This window comes from Anabrus simplex, chromosome 1 (genome assembly GCF_040414725.1).
Source record: "Anabrus simplex isolate iqAnaSimp1 chromosome 1, ASM4041472v1, whole genome shotgun sequence".
NCBI classification, from domain to species: Eukaryota; Metazoa; Arthropoda; class Insecta; order Orthoptera; family Tettigoniidae; genus Anabrus; species Anabrus simplex.
This window is the reverse complement of record NC_090265.1, coordinates 1,511,048,546-1,511,071,736: the sequence shown is the minus strand read 5'-3', so window position 1 is coordinate 1,511,071,736 and position 23,191 is coordinate 1,511,048,546.

Here is a 23,191-nt window from a genome sequence, read left to right as displayed (position 1 = left end):
CTTTTAGCTCTAAACCGAGGCGTTCCTTTAGGATTTTCGGAGCTCAAAAGGCATTATCATGGAGATCCGATCATTTACATTTCAATGTGTGCTTTCTTAAAGTAGGCGCCTTGATGTGCGGGCTTTTAAGCAAGAGAATACAGAAAGGAAGGAGAACCGGCGCTGTGGTCTCTCTCTACTTTCAGTGCGCGCGAAATAGCGCTCCGGCGGGCTGAGTGATGGGTATCGCATGTCATCAAAGAGCCGCCATCGCGTGCACAGATAAGGCCAAACCTGAACAACATCAAAAGAACTGGAGAATAATTCTCTGTATTTTCATAGTAACTCTTACAAAAGACAATGCGATGATGGTATGTGCACACTGATAGTACACAAAGATGGAGTAATAACATCTCAAAAGTTTCTCAGTTACAATTATCCTCACTAGAAGATACGCTCGTGCACGCTGGAATACAATGGCAGATGGCTTATTGTAGCAGCAGTTAACCTTACAGGAGCAACAAATGTCATGAAGAAACTTGACGGAAAACGTCTAAGACTTTGTGATGATCATGTTTAATTTCTATGGATTGGAGTGTAAACACAGTATACATTTGAAAGTCTTAATATATTTGTCTCAGTAAATGCTCTCTTATCATGGACATACCTCATACAATATGTTTTTTTTTCTAGGGGCTTTACGTCGCACCGACACAGATAGGTCTTATGGCGACAGTTATACAATAGGTAAAGTCCTTGAAAACAACGAATGAGAGCATAGTACTGTATATTCCTAGCATGTGATATTTTATCATTTTTATTTTAATTATTAATAAAATATAGTTCACTTTCTATGTAGACACAAACCCCGTGGATACCCAAAACAATCACTAATCGTTCCTGAGTCCAGCTCCATGGCTAAATTGTTAGCGTGCTGGCCTTAGATCCAACGGGTCCCGTGTTCGATTCCCTGCCGAGTCGATGATTTTAAACGTAGTTATTCTTTTATTATTAACAAATGCATCGCATGTGGGAAATATGCCGGTGGCAATTTTCACTTAAAGTAGTGTTATAATAAAGTAAAGTTAAAACATAATTACTCAACAACAACAACAACTGCTACTACAACAAGAATACAGCAAGCTATTCCATGGAAAGAAAATATTACAGAAATACTACTAGTTTAACATTCTAAAGCCAGCATCATCATATACAAATTCACATACAACTTAAGTATTTCCAGTACTTAACATTACGACTTACATAACTATACGTTGATCTTACTACGAGATGAACACTGCAAGTGATAATCAAGTAAAAGAACGTAACTACCCAACAACTACAACAATAAGAGTACCAAAAGCAATTACATGGAAATACAATACTACAGGTCGCCTATAGGCGTCACTTCAAAAAAAAACCTCCACCAAGTCTCTCCGGAGATCTACGCCATTTATTTTATATCGTTTCTGAGAAATGTGTACCTGCGAAGACGTTGTATAATATCATGCGCTCATCCTTTCCTTGAACAACTGCTCCTTTATTGCAACTGAAGAGAATCTCGTGTATGTCTTCCTGTGTTTCATTCATTTTTCTGGATGTGTGGACTGCCAGCTGCTTTTTATTTTCTTTGGTAGGGCGTTGCCATCTTTCAGACAGATATATCTGTCTTCAACGAAATAAGAGTTCGTGCGGGCCATGAAAGCATCAATCTAAATAAGAGTTCGTATTGTTAATGATACATGAAATGTGTGGTAGAGAATTGTAGCCAACTCATATTCCTTTGTTTCATTCGTATTAATATATCTCTTTCGTCTGTCCACATTAACATAATCATGACCGTAGGAATGATTGGAAACTCGATCACATACTGTGTTTTCTTTAATTTGCCAGAATGAAAAATCGCTGCAAGATTCTGAATCATTTATATTATGTTTCTTAGTATACTGTATATACCAGGTGGCCCGCGAGCGCCGTACTTTCTACTTCTATGTATCCCGCATGCACTAATGATGAATGGGATGTCTAGTAACTGATTTTCATATCACTGCCTGCAGATTAGTTACGTCAGAATATGGAGGGGTAACCAGAATCCCGATCGCTACATGTTCCTTAGCGCTACCCGTCTAAAGCGCCCTCTTTCGTTAGTAACCCACATTTTCGAACGCTCAGTAGTAGGTTGGTATCTGGTACAGCAGCACTACAATTGCTGTCAACAACGACGAATACACAGACATAATATTAATCTATGTAGAATCTGGCTGAATTGCAGCCGAGGCTCGCGGACGGTATGCGCAGGACTTTCCAAATAAGCGCCTTGCCTTCTATACACATATTTCTCCCAACACAGTTGCACTTAAGAGCTTATGGATCGTTCAAGGCACATACAAGTACCTTTTCTGTAGGGTGGTATGTCTGTACGTGCGTACATTAATACGTTATTATCTGCATCTTTGTCGTGCTTACAGATGCACCCTGTTACGGAAAGTTTGTAGTAAAATGAATGATATTTGTTTTACGTTCGATAAACAACGCGTTGTAGCACTCCATTGTAAACCAGCGGTTAGGTATCCCATTCATCATTAGTGCACGCGGGACACTTATAACTAGAAACACCGGGCGAGTTGGCCGTACGGTTAGGCGCTCGTAGGTGTGAGCTTGCATCCGGGAGATTATGGGTTCGAACACCATTCTCGGCAGTCCTTAAGATGGTTTTCCGTGGTTGTACCTTAATTAAGGCCACGGCCGATTTCTTCCCACTCATAGGCCTTGCCTATCCCATCGTTGCGGTAAGACCTATCTATATCGGTGCAACGTAAAGCAATTTGAAAGAAAACACTAGGAAATACGGGGCTGGAAGGCCATATGGTAGGCCTATAGTAACCGAAGTAAGCGACTTGGGGAATAACATAACATGAATATAAAGTTGGAATTCGTGAAGAAAAAATGGGGCAAATATTAATTTATAGGAAGAGGAATTAGTGACTGCAATGATTTACCAAGAGAGAAGTTCGATAAATTTCTGATTTCCTTGAAATCTTTTAAGAAAGGACTAGGTAAAAAGTTAATAGGGAATCTGTCACCTGAGCGAGAGGGCTAAATGCAGACCAGTGGTGAGATGCTTGATTGATAGTTGTTTGTCTCCTGTGTTCACGATTGCGGAACAGAATCTTGTCGCAGCCATTTAAAAATTAAGAGTGATTAAAACGGAGAGACAATTTTCAGTAGACACACCGAAACTTTTAACGAAGACCTCCGGTACTCCATCGTCTCTTAAAGTCTTGTAAGAATTCAAGGTACGTGAAATACATAGGCAAAATTAATGAACTAAAAGAGTATTTCGACAACTAACTTATAACATTGATATGTTTGTGCTTGAGAACTAAATATCCTTGAAATACATCAAGTATGTATTTATGTCCAACCCTTGTCCCATTTCTCTACGGCGTCGGGTGTGAAGTGAGATGAATCTTCGTAGCGAGTTTTTCCTGAAGTCAACCTCAACAGAGAAGTTCATGAGATGAAATGAATGACGTCATATATGAAGGGAGAGGGTGGAAACAGGCGCCGATACATAGCCTACTCATATCGAATAGAACCAAAGGGTCTGCTCATGGCTTAACGTTTCCATCCGACCGACGAATCACCATCAACAGCGTCAGTCCCTATGAGCACTGCGGAGAAGTTTGGAATTTAATCAAAGCTTTTGGTACGCAATCTAGTGATTATAAATTGTGTACAACCACCTACCGTACTCTGCCAGCCAACATTCTGATGGTAAAAATTGTTCGACCAACGGGACTCGAACCGGCTAACCACGGTGTCAGACCGCTTAGACTACAACAACTTCGATAATGGCCACCATGTGGGCACTTAAAATAAGTCAAGCAATGTTTATAAGTTTCCTCCTGTAGATGATTTGTCACTTGCTATTATAACTTGTTTTCTAGTTTTGTTGAGTCCATTGTTCAAAACTGATAATTTTCTAACTGTCTGTTCCTGATGGTGGTGGAATTGTTTGCTTTAAAGGGAAGCTCTACTGGATCATCAGCCTTATTAATAAAAAGATGGAGATAAAGTGTTCAGGTGCCTATGGAATTAGAAAGTAAATATAAATTCGTGTCCTCATCGTGTGGTGATGTAAGTCTTATCAGACACACCCACGGTTGTGTTGAACTGCATGCATATTTTAACCACATTCTGTAACTCCTGCAAATCTTACATTTCTGGCAGTATCGGGAATCAAACCCGGGCCTCGAGAAAGGCAGCTGAAATGAAATGGAGTGTCCGAGGACATGTTCGGCTTGAAGGTGCAAGTCTTTTGATTTGACTCCCGTAGGCAACCTGCGCGTCGTGATGAGGATGAAATGATGGTGAAGACGACACATACACCCAATCCCCGTGCCAGCGAAATTAACCAATGATGGTTAAAATTCCCGACCCTGCCGGGAATCGAACCCGGGACCCCTGTGGCCAAAGGCCAGCACGCTAAGCATTTGGCCATGGAGCCAGACAAACGGCAGGTAATAGCGCTAAAATAAAGAAACGGCCATGAAAGAGGGCCAAATGAAAAAAAAAAATCAAAGTTCTTTTAATCCTAACTATCGGGCTTCCATCAAAACAGGTGTTGACTAAAAAAGCTGGGATTAAATATTTCTTATCGAAAATTCTAGACACTTTAGCGCTTTAATAATTTTCTGCACTGCATTACCAACATGTTTATACTCCGTATTCTACTACTTCTTTTTTGCAGTTGACAGATTTAAATCTCTCTCTCACCACATCACAACGCAGGGAGGATTTCATGGTGGAATCAAGAGCATTTTCTGGGTTCAGCATGCTAATGTCAGATTCCCTGTCAGGATATGCCCCAACAAGTGGCGAGGCACACGAGACTCCTCATAGAATGACAAGCTCATAGTAAGTGGGGATGGATGGTTAAAGACAAACGCACTAAGCATTTCAGTTGTAACTTCACTATGGTGAAGATATAAAGAAAAGTTTGATTTTTCGTATTAAAACACTCATCTTTATATAGTTAAATAATAATTAATGGAAAATAGAGCAGAATACTATTTCAAAACTATGCAAACCGTGACAAATGGTATCTAACATTGATTTATTACACATTCATTTTTAATTACCATATATTTCTTATTACAAACACTATTATGATATAATCACTGGAATGCGTGGCCCAGATGGTAGAGCGCTAGCATTGTAAGACCAAGGTGGCAGATTCGATCCTTGCTGAGTCCAGTGGTATTTGAAAGTGCTCAACCTTGTTTGCAGATTTACCAGTACGTGAAATAATTCCTGTGGTATAACATTTCTGGCACTTCGGTGTTCCTGAAATCCTTAAAAGGAGTTAATGGGACGATAACCTCCTTCAACTTCCATTTCTATTAACCCTAAATTGCATGATCTTTTTACTTTCTGCTTATTTCAATTCTACACATGCATAATCTAATCCAGTGTAAGGAAAAAACAGTTTAAAAATTCCTAAAATAGTTTTGGCAGATTTATACCATGAAAACACACTGGTGACTAATTATTCCTAGCATTCACTGATTACAAACACTCAGTAATATATTACACATTTGTTTTGAAGGTTCAATTCCCATTTTCAGATTGCTCACTAGAGGTGTAAGTTCTTGAAACAATTCTTTTTGATTGTGATACACGATGCTAAATCACGCTTTTCACAAAATATCAGGGTTTTTCTCTTGCATGATGGAAATTACATTGTTGTCGAGTGTTTTCTGTAAATTAGCCAGTGTTCCAAACGATCTCGACGGACTGGTTTAGGAGGGTAAACTGCTGCTGGGGCCTTCCACCTCTTCTTTATTAGCTCTCCTTCAACTTCAAAAGTTGGCCATCCTCGTTTAGGGAAGATTCATAGACCCATTTGACAGATGATGATGCCAATGTCATAATATTTTTAATACCCAGCCGGTTACTAACCAGGCATCCACAATTGTGACATCTAAAAAATGTTATTAATAGAATAGTTTGATGGACCATTTCTTAGTTCTCACAATGATTTTTATAGCAGTCCATGATTGAGTCCAATAGGCCAACCCCTCTTTTATCATAACATTGTATGACTAGACTGCATAATGGGACGAATTAGTCACATTCTGAAGATTAAAAATACACAAAATACCCAATCACTCTTTTAGTGTATTTGAATATGAGCAGAAGACTTACCGGCAACAGTATGATTTTCCTTAGTGGCACAAGAATCCAATTACATGATATTATTCTATGTGATTTTAGCGCAAATATTGAACAACCTCTTGCTCTGAAGGATATTCAAGTATCTCCTCCCGTTCAAGTGCTGTCAACCTTATAAAAAAAATCTACCCGCTTACTTACATCTAGATGTTCCTCCGTTGTCACATCATGCACGAAGGTCATTTTATCTTGAGTAACTATAGTTACAGAGAAATATTTGTCCTGTGCCTTAATCGTCCCAGCGCGCAGTGTAGGGGACGGTGAATAATAATAATAATAATAATAATAATAATAATAATAATAATAATAATAATAATAATATATGCTCGCCAGCCCCACGGTCTAAGGGTAGTGTGCCTTTATCAGGATATCTCGCGTTCGTTTCCTGGCCAGGTGAAGGAATTTTTCCTGGATCGGAGGCCTGATTCAAGGTCCATTAGGATTACGCGGGAACAAGTGAGGAGCTATCCGAGGGTAGGATGGCATCCCCGAATTGGAAAGCCAAGAGGAACGGCCAAGAGGTTTGCTTGCGCCTCATCTAGTAATCTGCAGGCCTTGGGGCTGAGCAGTGGTCACTTGGTAGGTCAAGGTCCCTCAGGGCTTTAATGCCATGGAGTTCAGTTTAATTTGGTTGTGTTTGGTCTGTGGCTACTGCTAGCCTTGTAACGCAGACCCTCGGAAGAGGAAGGATGGCATCCTGCCGTGTATGGGAAACTTCGAATTATTGTTGTGGAGGATAGTGCTGTGTGTGCTGTATGAGTTTACAGGATGTTTGAAGCGGCACAGACAACCAATTACCGAGCCAATGGAATTAACCTTTTAAGATTTAAAACGGTTCGGCTTGGAGTCGATACCAGAGCCCTCTGATGCGAAGTAGACTACTCGTCTATAGAGACGGACAAGGGGTGAGTTAAGAATTTGTTACTGAAATATGTCACAGCCATTACCGACCACGAACCGAGAGTCAATTGAATGTCGAAGACATCTAACATGTAGTTGATAATTTAAAAGTAAGTCACTTATAAATAAGAGTTTCCAAATAAAGCATTGCATTCAGTACTGACAGCTCCCTCCATCAGAGATGGAACTGTGCACGTCAATTTCTTCGATAAGTTTCTTTACAAAGTGAAATCTTAGCATGTGCTAAGATAGATAACAGTTTGAAATGACACAATCAAGTTCAGACGCAGAATGCAATTTGAAGTTGGCCTCTTTCCTCAACTACATCTAAGTTCAGAATCTGTTGCTGTAAAGAAATCGGCTTCGTTTGCATTCGAAAAGAAAAACTCTGATCGAGAGATGTTTGAGCAGATGGTAGATATCTGATGTGCTTTCAACTCAAGACGTTTACGATAAGATTTGTAGAAAGATGAAAGGATCAAAGACAACAAGGCTTAGATAAGCACAGCTGGTCGATGCCAAGGGAAAGGGAAAACTAGCAGAAAGTAATTCCAATTATATTTCTTATATAAAGAACCCCGGCGCAAGTTTGATGACACTAACTACTCCTGACCGGGCTCCCTTCAAACTTTCCTGAGGCTAGAAAAGTAATCTGCTCATTTTTAGTGAGTACATTTGCCCTGTCTTCTTTAGGATATAGCCCAGGTGTCACCATTATTATTAGGAGGATATGCTCGCTTTCTACTATTGTTACAACTTATTCACTTCTTCCTTGGCAGCTCACAACCTTGGGGCACACAATGTCTATTTCTCAATAAGGCAATATTCATATCCCAAACTAAGCTACACTTAAAATCACATGTAATAGGGAAGAATGGAGATGAATATAGACTAAAATGATTTTCATTACAATGTACTGCACATAGAGTGTCGTTGTTACACAGACAAGTAAGCCAGCTCGTAACTGTACGTAGATTTAAATTTGTAAATATAACCTAAAGGGTCAGTAGTATTGCGTGTAAATCGAATTAGTCACGCATTCTTCAGAGATGAATGTGCATATTCTCCGTTACGCAGAGTATTTCCGGTCAGGAGGCTAACGTACGAAGTCGTCCGTTCTATTACAAGAGAGTTAATATTATGACAGTTCAATCGTGTTGTTTGATTTCTTTCTGATAGTGATTTCATGTACTTGTTATGTGGGTGAATTGTTTCGGTATTGTTTGAGGCAGGTTGTTATTGGATAGGGAAAGTTTGTAGCTTCAAGGAAGTACCACGCTTATGAAAAGTTGAAATAAGGAGACACTGAAAGCAGGTAGGGGGATTTGAACTCGTCTGTCTTCTATGTTTACGGACACCCTTCACATGGTTATTTTAAAACACTAAGCTATACCGCTCTCAATTCGCTATTATACAGTATAATGTCAGGAGCGTTTAGTTAAGTACTCTCAAGTAGATAGATAGATAGATAGATAGATAGATAGATAGATAGATAGATAGATAGACAGACAGACAGACAGATACAGATCCCTGTCTTACACTTAGGCGTCTGTCTATGTTCAAGTTTGCGGCATCGAATCCCCAACGTAGTAGGATGAAATTTAAGGGTTAAAAACGAAAAAATCTGTATCGGTATATTTACTGTCTTGGTAATGAACAGAGTGAAAATCTACTGCACTAACTATCCTTAGAATATATAACGATTGAGAGGATGCTAAACTCAGAGAAATGAATTAGAAGTGACATGTCACTTTTACTCCAGGATGCCGACTCGAACACTGATGTGATACAACCTTCAGTTATTGTAAAATTAGCATTTTATTACTGATGTAACCATCATTAGTGCAGCGTTTGCTAAGGACAAGGAGGCTTTTCACCATATTTTGTATTGTCAAATCCGACAGTTTAAAAATCAAGTGGAATAATGTATTTGGAATTTGTATCAATTCTACAGTAATTGTGTTTCACATGAATAATCGATCCCATAATTAGAACATTTTTAAAATTGTTAAATGGTTGTATTACTGGCTTTTAGTGCCGGGATATCCCAGGACGGGTTCGTCTCGCTAGGTGCAGGTCTTTCTATTTGACACCCGTAGGTGACCTGCGCGTCGTGATGAGGATGAAATGATGATGAAGACAACACATATACCCAGCCCCCGTGCCATTGGAGTTAACCAATTAAGGTTAAATTCCCCGACCCGGTCGGGAATCGAACCCGGGACCCACTGAACCGAAAGGCCAGTACGCTGACCGTTCAGCCAACGAGTCGGACTGTATTACTGTTTATATCAAGGGGATAGCGAAACTAGACTGAGAGAATTGAGTTTAAGTGTTAACGCTCTCGTCAGTTTTTTTTATGTATTAGGATACTCTAAACATTGTGTACCTTAGAAGCATCACAGTAGTCCTACAAAGAAACGTATTATTTTCAGCAACTTGGGGAGTGAGGATAGGAAGTAATTCAGAGGGAAGGAATATGAAAGTTTGTAAAATAAAAGACTACCTGGCACTAGTTAAAACAATATCGAGATCGGTAAAACTAAGAGTTTGCAACTGGGAGGGGGGGGGGGGGGTGTTAATACGAAATGCAGGAGCCTACCATAAATAAACTGAACAAATTATAATTTCGTCTAGTCTCGTTACTTCCACTCTCAATAGAAATTGATTTTCATGACTTGAGCCAAGATAGTGTTTTGAACTGATGGCCAACTAATCAGGAAACGAACGTTATCTTAGACCGAAGAGATATGGATCAACGTACCCTAATAATCCAAAAGACTAAGCTTTGTCACTGCAAACATTCATAAGCACCATCATTTTAGTATTTTTGCACTGAGCCCATAATTCTACATTGCTGAAATGCCAACTACAAGATGGAGGAAAAGAAACGCGCGTCCATATTTTTATTGCAAGCTCATCTCGTGTTCCGTGGCTTGTAAACTCACAGTGGGAGGCGATTCCCCAAAACATCGAACGAGGTCGGAACATTTCGGAAGACCTCGGATAATTAATAATGAAATTCTGGCTAATAAACCCTCATTGTGAGAGATTTCGGCACTGTCATTAACAAAGAAATAATTAATTAAGAATTTTGGGAAGCTTTTCATGAAGCTAATTTCGCAGGGTGGAAATGTATTTAATTATACTCTGGGAGAAGTTAGCATCCATCCTGGCAGAGTGGATTCACACGTGTCAAGGGCATACGGTCAAAATGCGTGGGAACTATCGTACACGAAAGTAATTAATTACGCCCGTTACAGAAAGAGGTAAATCAGCGAACAATACCATCGTGACGGGAAAAATGGGCGGAATCTCTGGGGTGAGTTTCAAAGAAATCGGTCCAGCGGTCATCAAATGGAATGATTGCACAATAGTGGACAATGCAACGCAGCGCATCTCTAGAGAATGTTTAAATACCCCCTCTACAAGCAAGACAGTTAGTCTTCATTTAGTTGTCCGAGAGGGTAAACCTACGTCGAGTGATAAGAAGAGGACTTCTAAAATTGAAATGAGAATAGGGAATCTCAAAAGCCAGTCGGCTTGAGAAATGAAAATTTTACAAAGTGGTAATGAGGCGTGAAGACAACTTAGCTATTGAAACATTGTATTTACGACATCCATCCTGGTAGTTGGGAATGTCATTACTTAATATTGGTAGGATTCCCGAACTTCTGGGTAGGGAGACAGCAGAGTCATAGATATCTCTTTTGAATTTTTGCGGTTACTTTGATAATCTGTAAGGGAGAACTGTTGGAGTCTGGCAGAGGTAACTTCCTTTGTGTCACAGTTATTCACATCTGTGAAACACCTGGTGAAGAGGCGGTGGGAATTGTCCACAAATTGCATCAGTTGAATACTCGACACGAGGCTGTGTGGTTTAATTTTTGTGTATATTTATGTAAGAAACTTTCTCGTTAAGTTACTTATTTCAAGAAAATTAATGTGTGTTGCTTCAAGACTAGTGCAGAATCAGTGTTGTAGTATTTAAGCGAAGAATGCCTTCTACCATTAGGAGGTGGTAAGTTAGGAGGTGGCTGGCTTGCAAGATGAAGCCAAGGTGACGCCACATCAAGCGGCACAATTACAGGTCTGTCTAATTCAAATATTATATTTTTGTAGTTAAAGATATAAATGCTTGTCCCTTTAAATTAATAAACATAACATCGCAATGTATATGCGGCTTGTGTAGAATTAAGTATGTTGCGGGGACGATGATGTGTATTGTCGTTATTCTTTTGTAGAGGCGAATTGTCTGTTATTTATGTCAGCGCGCTAGACGTTAAACTCTGTCTAAATTTCTTTAAAATATGAAGTTAAAAATTACAATGAAAAATCAATTAAATAATGTTCCGGCCCGCAAAAGTTATAATAATGATAAAAATGACCATTATAAGTATGATAAAGTGAAATAACAAAGTATCAATACTAATAATAACAATAATAATACTATTAATAATAATATTCATATCAGGATTAAATTGAGATGATAACAATAATACTGCGTTCAGCAGTTAGGTAAGCGAGATTTGCAGTTTAAATCGAAATCCAGTGAAGTTGGTAAAGTTTGGCATTTTGAGAAATTTAAATTTTTTGATATTTGTGATATAGAAAATTACGGCATGCTATTTTCCTCCTGAGGTCCGGAAAATTTTCGAAATGTTAATATTGAGATCACTATAAAGTTGCTTGTTTATGGGATCGCTTGTATTTAAACGTTTCAAGTAAGAAGAGAATGGATTGTAATGGAAATGAAATATTATGAGAATAATTAGGAAGAATTTAATTACAGAGTAAGCCTGTATTTTATGAGTGGTGTAGAATAAGGAGGACACCGAAGATAAGAGGCGCTGTACAGTAGTTCGATGGAGAGAAACTTTTGTGACATGGTGTATAAGTTGATGTGTAATATTTCTGAGACAGCCTGTATAAGAGGAGCGATGTCGTGTAGCGATCCAGAACGATTGAAACATGTAAGGGTTGTCGAATCCAAGTGAGTGCGTTCTAACGCATATTTTAAGTACAAGTCCATGTTCTCCCGTGATTATTATTTTATGAAAAACCGTAGGTATTGGCAGTTAAGTGTGGGTGACGATTCTATTTGATACCAGCGAAGTGCATTTTGTGATAGCCGACCTCATCAGCGAAATATATTCTGACACACGGTCAAGAGAGTACTTAATTAGTGTAAATTGAATTCCATTATGTATCTTTACTAGACGAAAACATTGCGGACTGGAAACATTGTAGGTGAGAGAATTAATGTTATTAGATAGAGAGTTTAGCCTGCATGTGTTGACGAGGAGAAGTTACTTCACTGGACAGTTCACGATGTCATGGTGACATTGCAGGTCAGTTGGAGCCTCACACTCGAGTGTATGTCGTGATGGTAGTGATTATTGTTTTCAGTGATATTACGTAATATCAAACGAGATTTGAGTTTATTTTTATTTAGACAACTTCACCGCATGTGTTTGAATTGTAATGAGGAATAGATTAAATTAAACGAACTTGTTGTTTAATTTCGATTTCACGCTTTATCGTAGGAAATAGACATAGTAATATTTCCAGATTTGAGTTCATTTCCGTAGCGAATTTCACTTCGTATGTTTGAGTTTCTACTAGGATCAGATTTAAATATCCAGACATGGTCTTTAAAGTTCCGATTTCGCCTGGCAGAATGAGTGATGTGTAGATACCATAACGTTGGCTCAACGACAGGATTAAGACGCTGTCTGTACATAGCCAAGTCATAGGTTAGGCATTTTTTCGAATCGACTTGAACGGTGCTAGTGTTTGCAAGTAGTGGATACGAGTGTGGAAGATATTAGCAGGTACTATTTAGGCCATGTTTCGGCATAATCTTTACTAGCCGGAAAGTGCTCCCGTAATAGCTTTGCATCATAGTGGCATGAATATGAGGGTTATCCCACGTGGAAACCTGGCTAATGGAGACTGATCCCTACTACTTAGCCGCGTCCGTTCAAGGTCGATGAACTTTCGTTTCTATTCTTAGAGGTGAAGCTTCCACGGTGTGTAGAATTATTTAGTTTATTTTCTGGGTTGAACCGTGTTGCTGTTATCTGTACATTACGTATAGTTTGCCGACGTTTCGAATACATTGCAGTATTCTTTTTCAAGGCGACTGAAATACCCCTACTCGATCCGAGGTAGTCAGTCCCCAGGCAGCAATCACAATATAAGGGTGGTTCCTGACTTTGGTATTTTATATCCTAGCCTTTCTGCCTGACGTAAGCCGCCTGGCTGTCTCGTGAGAATTCTGGAAGGTATGTGTCACAGCCAGGTCGTCTTGAAAAAGAATACTGCAATGTATTCGAAACGTCGGCAAACTGTACGTAATGTACAGATAACAGCATAACAGCAACACGGTTCAACCCGGAAAATAAACTAAATATTTCGTTTCTATTTGTTCTTTATCTTTACTTCAAGATTTATTGTTCGGGTGTACGTTATATTATGATAGTGCCCTGTGTTGACACTTAGGACATTTTTGTAGGAAGTACACTACGAATGCGGTTTCAATTCGTCAGCTGTTATTATACTTTACTTTCATTTTGCGTTATTCACATTATTTGAGACGTTGATATACGGATCACTTGTAGCTTGCTTTAAGGGGACAAGTGCAGGTAGACAGATTTGTAATTGTAGTCGTAGTTATACAGAATCGGAAAGATTTCCTGTTGTTTGTTTTATATTGAGGACTTGTATTTTAACGAATTTAACAACGTAACTGTTTCCTAAGGTAACTTTATCTTATAATCGTTATTAATGGATCAAATACTCATAAATCAATGTTTAAATTACAAAGAGTTACATTTATCTTTGTGTCACCCCAACAAAATATGATAAAATACATATTAACATAACCTGAAAGTTGGTTTAGTAAGAACATATTCAAATGATTTACCACTTTAACTTCAGTGTTTGGCGTTTCTACTAAATGCATAATGAATTAAGGTCTCTCTGCACTTCGCAGTATTGTTCCTTCAGAACGATGTAACGTAAGATCCCATCGGATACAGTGTTGTTGGTTCCTTCTAAAAAATATGTTTGCGGTGATGCATTGTGACTGCGTTATAACATGTTGGGGCAAATTTAACTGGTTTTCTTGCCTATTTAGTAAAATGAATTATTGTGATTACTTTGAATAAAATTTTAGTAAGCTCATTTTTGCTCCCCATTTCAAGTAGTTATGCTCTCCTCTGAACCCTATCGATTGGTCAATGAAGTGACAGGAAAATCTCGTAACGACCCCAAGGTCCGAGTCGACCTTGGTTTACCTTAGTAGCCGAGACAGACGACCAACGATGGAACGGTATGTTCAAGGGTTCAATACTAGTTATAAGCCAACTCTAAAAATTGTTCTAAAAAACCATGGCTCAACGGCCCCTGTCACCCAGTGACCACCGCTCAGCCCGAAGTCCTCCAGATTATGAAGTGTCGTGTAGTCAGCATGACGAATCCTCTCGGCCGTTACTGTTGGCTCCCTTGACCGGGAAGTATTTTCTTGATGTATGGAAATCTACGGCGTCCTTTTCCCCCATTCCTAAAAGTTTTCCTTCGAATATGTTGCAGATGAATTATTTTTATGCCCGTTTACATGTCCAGTAATTGTTTTGAATAGTTTTCATGAGCTGTAATGTAATAAATATGAGAATATTGAGGTCTTGTCGTCTTCGTTCTCTGCAAACCCGAGATAGATGAACACAGTCCAAGACGAAGCGAGCTAACACGTGATGTAACGAGAACAACACACATTTCTTCCGATTATGTAGAGTGACTTCCCGGAGATTTGTTGCCTCAATAAAATATTCCTGAAATTTAGCAGATTTAAAAATGTTTTAAACATAAAACGCCGGCCCCGTGGTGTAGGGGTAGCGTGCCTGCCTCTTACCCGGAGGCCCCGGGTTCGATTCCCGGCCAAGGCAGGGATTTTTACCTGGACCTGAGGGCTGGTTCGAGGTCCACTCAGCCTACGTGATTAGAATTGAGGAGCTATCTGACGGTGAGATGGCGGCCCCGGTCTAGGAAGCCAAGAATAACGACCGAGAGGATTCGTCGTGCTGACCACACGACACCTCGTAATCTGCAGGCCTTCGGGCTGAGCAGCGGTCGCTTGGTAGGCCAAGGCCTTTCAGGGCTGTAGTGCCATGGGATTTGGTTTGGTTTGGTTTTAAACATAAAACCCATCAATCTGAAAAACTGGTATGATTATTATTAACTCACTGAATCCGAGAATATAATTTTATGAACCTGATATATAATACAAGTTTCTTCTAAAATCATGACCGCAACATGTCTTCCTCAGAAACAATAATGGTAATAATAAATTTAAATGAAGTTGTAGGGGTCCTCTCTCTGTAATTTCGTTTTCTTTGCCAAATTTTCAGATAATTATCCGATTTAGGTCAACTTAAGACCGTATCGGTGGTTTTTAGCTTTCGTGTCTATTTGACCGTCTGTCTGATTGTCCGTCTATTCCACCATCATGGCGAAACGGCTGATGAATCTCGACAAAACTTCGTATTTTAAGTATACTAATCAATCACTGAATAGACTAGGGGTTTATTGGAAAACCTCAACAGTTTTCTTCCATTTACTCTTATACTACTCACTTTCTGTAAAATCCGCAGACTCTATGTAGAAACGTCTGTTGATTTTAAACAATTTTTGTTATGTACATTAATTTCGCTTGGTCACCGGACACTCTTTCCTCTGAAGGAAATTTCCGATCTGTTCTAGGCCCCGGAAAAGCGCTGAATTTCTCGATTATATTCAAACCCCTCCGACTCGATTGTGACTGTCATCATGAATAAAACTCTCCATCTCTATTGTGAATTGCAGTTGGCAAGTGAGCCTGCCGTTATAGTAGAAACTCCCGAACTCGACTGCGAGTGGCAGTAGGAAATGTGGCCTGCCGTTATCATCAAAACTTACACAACGGGCACCTTACATCTGAAACAACGTATGGGGTCCTCTCCGTTTTGTTTCTCTGATATCACTAAGAGGCATGCAATTTAATATAATCCTACTCACTGCGTGTACAGTAACTTACGTAGAAATCTCTATACATGGTGCCGTGGGAAAGAGCGGGTGCAGTTGATATTAATAATAATAAAATCAGTTTTTCAAGGAGGAACATATTTACAATATAAAATTATTACTAAACTTCATACTAACAAATCGGTAATTTTGACGATGCTACTCTCAGAACGACTACCGTATAATTTACAATTGTGACTACAAAATTGTCCTGAATAATTGTTTCTCAATTATACATTGTTACCTGCTCAATGTTTGTGATTGTTCCAGCAGAACAGCAAGAGCAAGTAAATCGCCTTCGATCTGAAAATTTTCTCCAAGGTTGGTGTAATTGACTCAAGTTATGTTCTTTCTTTTGTCGACCTCTTTTACTTCCGCGCTAGAAGATCGGAGAGAAATTTTTGGTCAATGAGTACTCCTATCTTACTTCTACGATTGATTACAGTAATGCTTACTCATCTGTTACTCTCTCCTTCGTCAAAAATGCAAAGTCGCTCAAAGAAAGAATGAACCCATGGTGTTGTAATTTCCTCTCATTAAGTGATTTACCGTCCGATTCGTTGGCTGAATGGTCAGTGTGCTGGCCTTCGTTTCAGAGGGTCCCGGGTTCGATTCCCGGCCGAGTCGGGGATTTTAACCTTAATTGGTTAATTCCAATGGCCCGGGGGCTGGGTGTTTGTAATGACCCCAACATCCCTGCAACTCACACACCACACATAACACTATTCTCCACCACAATAACACGCAGTTACCTATATATGGCAGATGCCGCCCAACCTCATCGGAGGGTCTGCCTTACAAGGGCTACAATCGGCTAGTAATAGGCACACGAAATTATTATTAGTGATTTACCAGATTTAATTTTAATTATTACCTAAATATTATTCACCTCCCATGTAGATAAAAACCCTGTGAATATCCACAACAAAAATTATATCAATATGTTCAATTTTTTTCTGAGAAAAGTGTACTTGCAAGGAACTTACAGAAAACTATGGGCTCATTCTATTTTTGAGCGGTAGTACCACTTCATGAGAGCCTCCGTGGCTCAGAAGGCAGCGCTTCGACCTCTCACCGCTGGATACCGTGGTTCAAATCCCGGTCCCTCCATGTGAGATTTGTGCTGGACAAAGCGGAGGCGGGCCAGGTTTTTTTCTCCGGGTACTCCGGTTCTTCCTGTCATCTTTCATTCCAGCAACACTCTCCATTCTCATTTCATAGCATCTATCAGTCATTAATAAATCACTTTGGGAGTTACGACCCCATCGTACTAATAGCCTATATCTGCTTCATTCATTACATCCCTGACCCGGTCAATGACTGGTAAACAGGTTGCGGGTTTTCATTTTCATTACCACTTCATAGAACTGTAGTCCGTTGCCAGACTGAACGTTATCCAGCAGCTCACGTACAGTGTTGTTCCTTTCAATTCCCAGTATTTCTACCCATGAAAACCAATGATAAATTGAAAAAGCAAGAATTTTAATCATATGTAACCACTTATTTCCTAATAACTGAAAGTTAGAATATCTTGATGAATGAGAAGCATTCATGATGGAAGTGTTAGGTATCATTTGTTTCAAACTTAACTGTAAGAACCATGCTAAGGAATGCATTGCGATAGTACTCAAAGGTCATTGTGTTCCTTTCATAACTGTTAGCGAGACGAAAGGAAGTGCGCTGTCTCAAGTGTCAAGTAAAAGACACGAGATGGCTCTCCAGCAAGTGAAGAACTGCGATCCAAGAAAGATACCATTATTAGTTCTCGGTAGAGAAAAAAACTGGAGTTATATTACTTTCTGTATTGCCTGAGTTAAAGAAACCGATAAAAAAGCCTTGTTATTTATAGTGTTGTACACAGAGGAATGAAATTGTAACTGCGACATAACAATAATCAAAACGAACAGAATAAAAACATTTTTTTGCTAGGGGCTTTACGTCGCTCCTACACAGATAGGTCTTCTGGCGACGATGGGAGAGGAACTGCCTAGGAGCTGGAAGGAAGCGGCCGTGGCCTTAATCAAGGTACAGCCCAAGCATTTGCTTGGTGTGAAAATGTGAAACCACGGAAAACCATCTTCAGGGCTGCCGGCAGTGGGATTCGAACCCACTATCTTCCGGATGCAAGCTCACAGCCGCGCGCCAATAACCGCATGGCCAACTCGCCCGGTCAGAATAAAACTACTCGATTAAATATCTTGAAGGGCATAAGCGTAAATAGGAGGAAGAACTGTATGGTCTATGTGCAGTAAACTTTACCACCACGAATAAAAGCAGAATATTTAATTCTTCAACGCTGACGTTCGTTAGATACGGGTGATAACAACTGTAAGATGAAAATTTAAATATTTTCACATATATATTTGAAGTTCAAATTTCACGCACAGGCGCTCATTACGTTCAAGACACAATTTAGAATTTGACAACTGTCTAAGAAATTAACTCAACTCGAGCACAGCCAGATAATGCAACTGGCCTTTCATGACGACACAACAAGAGGACGTCATTCGAAATAACTCAGCATTGTATGAATATATTCTTCATATTCCTACACGAGGTCTTCTCTAAAATTAATAAGATTCTCTTTTCAGTTCGCCAACGGCCGTAGCCGTGTTGAAACACCGGATCCCATGAGATCTCCGAAGTTAAGCAACATTGGGCGTGGTCAGGAGTTGGATGGGTTGCCACGCGCTGGTGGTGGGGAGTAAGGGAATGGAGGAGCTGAAAGGAACTGGCCACCCTACCGTACGTAAACTCCGGCTCACGAACACCTCTGCGGAGGTTCGGACCTGCCTTCGGGCAGAATAACCCTTACCTTACCTCTTTTCAGTTCAGCTTTGGAAATGTTACATTTTAGCTGTATCATCCACCTCTTTCGCTATACCCCAGCATTTGCACTAAATATTTAAAGCGCGGCTTAATCAATTAATCACAATTGTAAATGAATAATTCGACTTTTAAACAATTAATCTTTATGTTTAATTTCTGTAGATTCTTGCAAATATTGCTCATGATTTCAGTTGGTTTACACACAAACTCAGTACCAGTCCTTTGCTTCGATATTTAAAAGCCTTCGCAAAGTGATTGTTACTAAGTACAGGCATGTTTCCATGAATATTTTGCAAGGCAGCACTGAAGAGATTCTGTCAAACGTCCACGGCATGGTGGTTACACATAAACAAACAATAATTATTCAGTTCCACCACAAAATTTCTCCACATCTGTTGTAGAACATCATGCGCACACATTATCAGAACCGTCAAGCTCGAAATGGAGAACACACCCAGTGGTCACTCCAGTGGGCAGAGAACATGACATTCGCGAGTACAGGGCTGCAGTAAATACGTTACATCATCAAGCTGTATGTCGTCTACGATCCAGGAGTGTTCGCGTTTCAAACTGCTTAACTATTATAAATTATTATACTCGATATTATGACCACTCGTAGAAAACCACTTTAAAAGTAATTTCTCACTACATTATCACGATAACAAGTTGCTAGTTTTGAATATTCCTTTTAAGTCTTTGACGCGAGGTTAAGGGGATCAGATTATAGAAGCGATGGTCTCCTGAGGCCACGTTGGCAGATTTGATTTCGGCTGAGCCCGGAGATAGTTGAAAGTGATCATATACGTCAGCGTCGTGTCAGTAGATTTACTAACACGTAAATGAACTCCTGCGGAACAAACTTCCGGAGCCTTGGTGACTATAAACGTCTTAAAGTAGTTAGTGGAGTATTATTATTATTATTATTATTATTATTATTATTATTATTATTATTATTATTATTAAATATTCTCTTATGAAGTATTTAGTCATGTATAGTTCAGCAGTTTCTTGTACGTATAATCATAGAAAGGGGGAGAGGTACTTCCCTCTACTTAAATCTACGTGCATATTGTACTTCGAACAAAACGTTTTGTGTTTAGTACGTTAAGTGACTTGGAAATTGCAATTTACTCAAATGGTCTAGATGTTTATCCCTCACTACCCAGTTAAAATCATTCTGTAAAGAAGGCTCTACTTTAATGAATGAAATGAGTAAGAAATAGCATATGGGGAATACAAACACACACATAAGCAGATCGTGCTTAATGCAAGGTATTTTTCAACATGCCAGCAATATAATGTGTATACTATTTCACAATATTTTACAACAATGAATTGCAAAGTTTTCACATTGTCGAGATGACAGATGTACAGTGTATTAGCGAACTCTTTCTTACATGATAACCTAGAGCTGTAATTATAAATATCATGCACTTACTAAATATTCCTCAATATCAAGTTTAGATTCAGAAGCGCCCAAAATAGGTAAAATTCTCACTTGAGATCCAATTAATATATGAGTCTGTTTACTGCACTCATTTTGTAACTGCTTGTCCCAACGTCTTCAGATTATGATATTCGCTACTCTTCTCGCCGATTCATGTAAAGAGTTTGGGACATCTTGACCGTCAGCCCAATATAGTTTATGTATGAGTGTGAATTCTTGTCCTATTGCCTGTGTTCATAGGTTATGTGTTTATTTGATTCCTTTTAATTCGTATCAATATCGTGTCAGAGCCAAAACATCGAACGCGGACCAAACCGAACAGAAAATTACAACACTACGATAGCAGATAATAGAGGGTGAAGGTTATCATTCAAAGGACGACGATATACAGTATATGTACGTAGGTTCATGAGACGAATGCAATTATACTAAAATATAGTTACTAGTCGCAGTCAGTTTGAACCGAAAAGTAATAACTACGGGACATTTCCTTGAACGATGTCGGCTAGAAATTCCATGCCCATTAGTTCATTTTATCTACAGGAGTCGCTTTCAATCAAAGATCTGACCACAATCTCGTTTAGATAATAGACTTGTTTTAACCAGTTGCCACAGACATGGGGAAATGAGATAGTTTGTCAAATACAACAGGAGATCTAGCGATAAGTTTCAACAGCACGCGCCGGGGCTAGGTGGCTCAGACGATTGAGGCGCTAGCCTTCTCACTCCAAACTGTCAGGTTCGATCTTGTCTCAGTCCGGTGGTATTTGAAGGTGTTCAAATTGGTCAGCCTCGTGTCAGTGGATTTACTCGCATTTAAAGAACTCCGACGGGACAAACGTCCGGCACCTCGGCATCTCTGAAAACCATCAAAGAGTAGTTAGGCTAGTTTGACGTAAAAACAATAACATTAAGTCATTATTATCAACAGTATTTTGCAATAGAAAGCAAATAAATTAAGCCTAGCCAAGCTTCTGATTTGTAAGTAGGGCCTATCACAAATTTACATTTGATCGTAGTGTAAGTTATAGCGATAGAAACAGAAATAAGGTACTCAATTGAAGCGGATTACAGGTAGTTTGGTAACTAATGATGATTTTGTGTGTTATGGTTACGTATTATTAACACATTTGAAAAATTCGTTTAGACAGTACACTGTGCATAAATTTAAAACTGAATACGCAATACAATGCTTATAACTAGCATTCCAGAAATATGTTATCAGTACGTTGCTGAAAACAATACACATAATGGGGCTTTCGGCCCTATTAGTCATATAAGCTGTAAAATATTGAACACCATGCATAACGATTTAACATGAAATATGTCTGAAAGAGGGAAGGATAGCAGGCCTATAATAATGAATGAATATAATAAAGGTTCTTGCGGAAGTCTTTCGAACTAAATTCGTTCGCTGGATGTTCTAATGTTCATAATTCAATATTTCGGGTTATCTCACGCCAGTCTCTTCTATAATAAATATGTTGAGCCAAATATATAAATAATTAACTAAGAAAGTTGCTATATCTGAAAAATTCAGCTAAAATAGTGTATAAATATAGGCTACTGTGATTGAATGGAGAAAGTATATTTCTGATTTTCATTAGTTTTGTGAACAAAAAATGCTCATGAAACTTTGTGCTTTCTGAAAAACAAATACTATATGATTCAAATATGCCTACACACGAGGTTCATATTCACAAGTTGGGGAGTCCAGCACTTAAGTAGGTTGGCATAATATCTGTGTCCGAGTCTGACACGTATTAGTGATACCTAACGAGACTGAAACTGGCGAACCATGGTTTAGTTGTAATATTGGTTTGCTAAAACATCAGAGCTTTGTTTATCCATCAAGCTGAACTACACTAAGCAAAGTCTACTCTTAGTCGGGTAGGTATTATAGTGGCTGCGATATCCTGGCTGGGAGAGGGAAGAAATGCAATTTAGGAACTTACTATCCTGTCACATGCACACTCTGGGAGGAAAGAAACCTTACTTGCGGATCGAGGATCCACCAATACCGGTACGTTCAGTAATAGAGAAAAGTTTTATCTTAAATATTACATGCGACCCCTTACATCGACTTTTTGCTCCTTCTGCTGCGGGGTGTTTAAATTACGAAACCTCGTTTTAAAGTGATTTCACCCACACAGGTTTTTGTAATAATGGCCATGTCAGTGACGCTGTACCAAAGGTCTAGAGCTGAAAACAGGCAAGGCGGCTACAGTGTTCAGTTGTGATGAGTACAAAAAGAACAAGGCAGGCAGTAACCCGCAGTGGAGTGTAAGAAGCTGGCAGGCAAGCGAGTGGAGGTGCGGTATGCAAAGGAAGGTGCGTTACCATGGAAACAGCGTGTTACGGCCCGAGGTCCACCCTGCTGACATAGCACTGGAACAGTGCTTGGCACATAAAAACACAGTAATGATGCTACTTAAAAATGCAAATGTTATTGTTTGCGTTAAAAGAAGTTCCCACAGTGAAATGAGCAAGAATATCTTAGTAACTACCGTGAAGAATGACTTTACATAATGCACTATGTTTTATCTTGACCTAATGAATGCATAATCACGCACTGGAAAGATAATACTCTAAGTTTTGAGAAAGTGCAAGAAAGAAACATCATCATATATAGTGTTACTAAAAGCCTTCATAACCCAGCTCCGTTCGCCGTGCGGTTGGCTCATGAACTATAGCGGCCTCCTAATGTGCTCGAGGTTTAGGAATTGAAATCTGGCC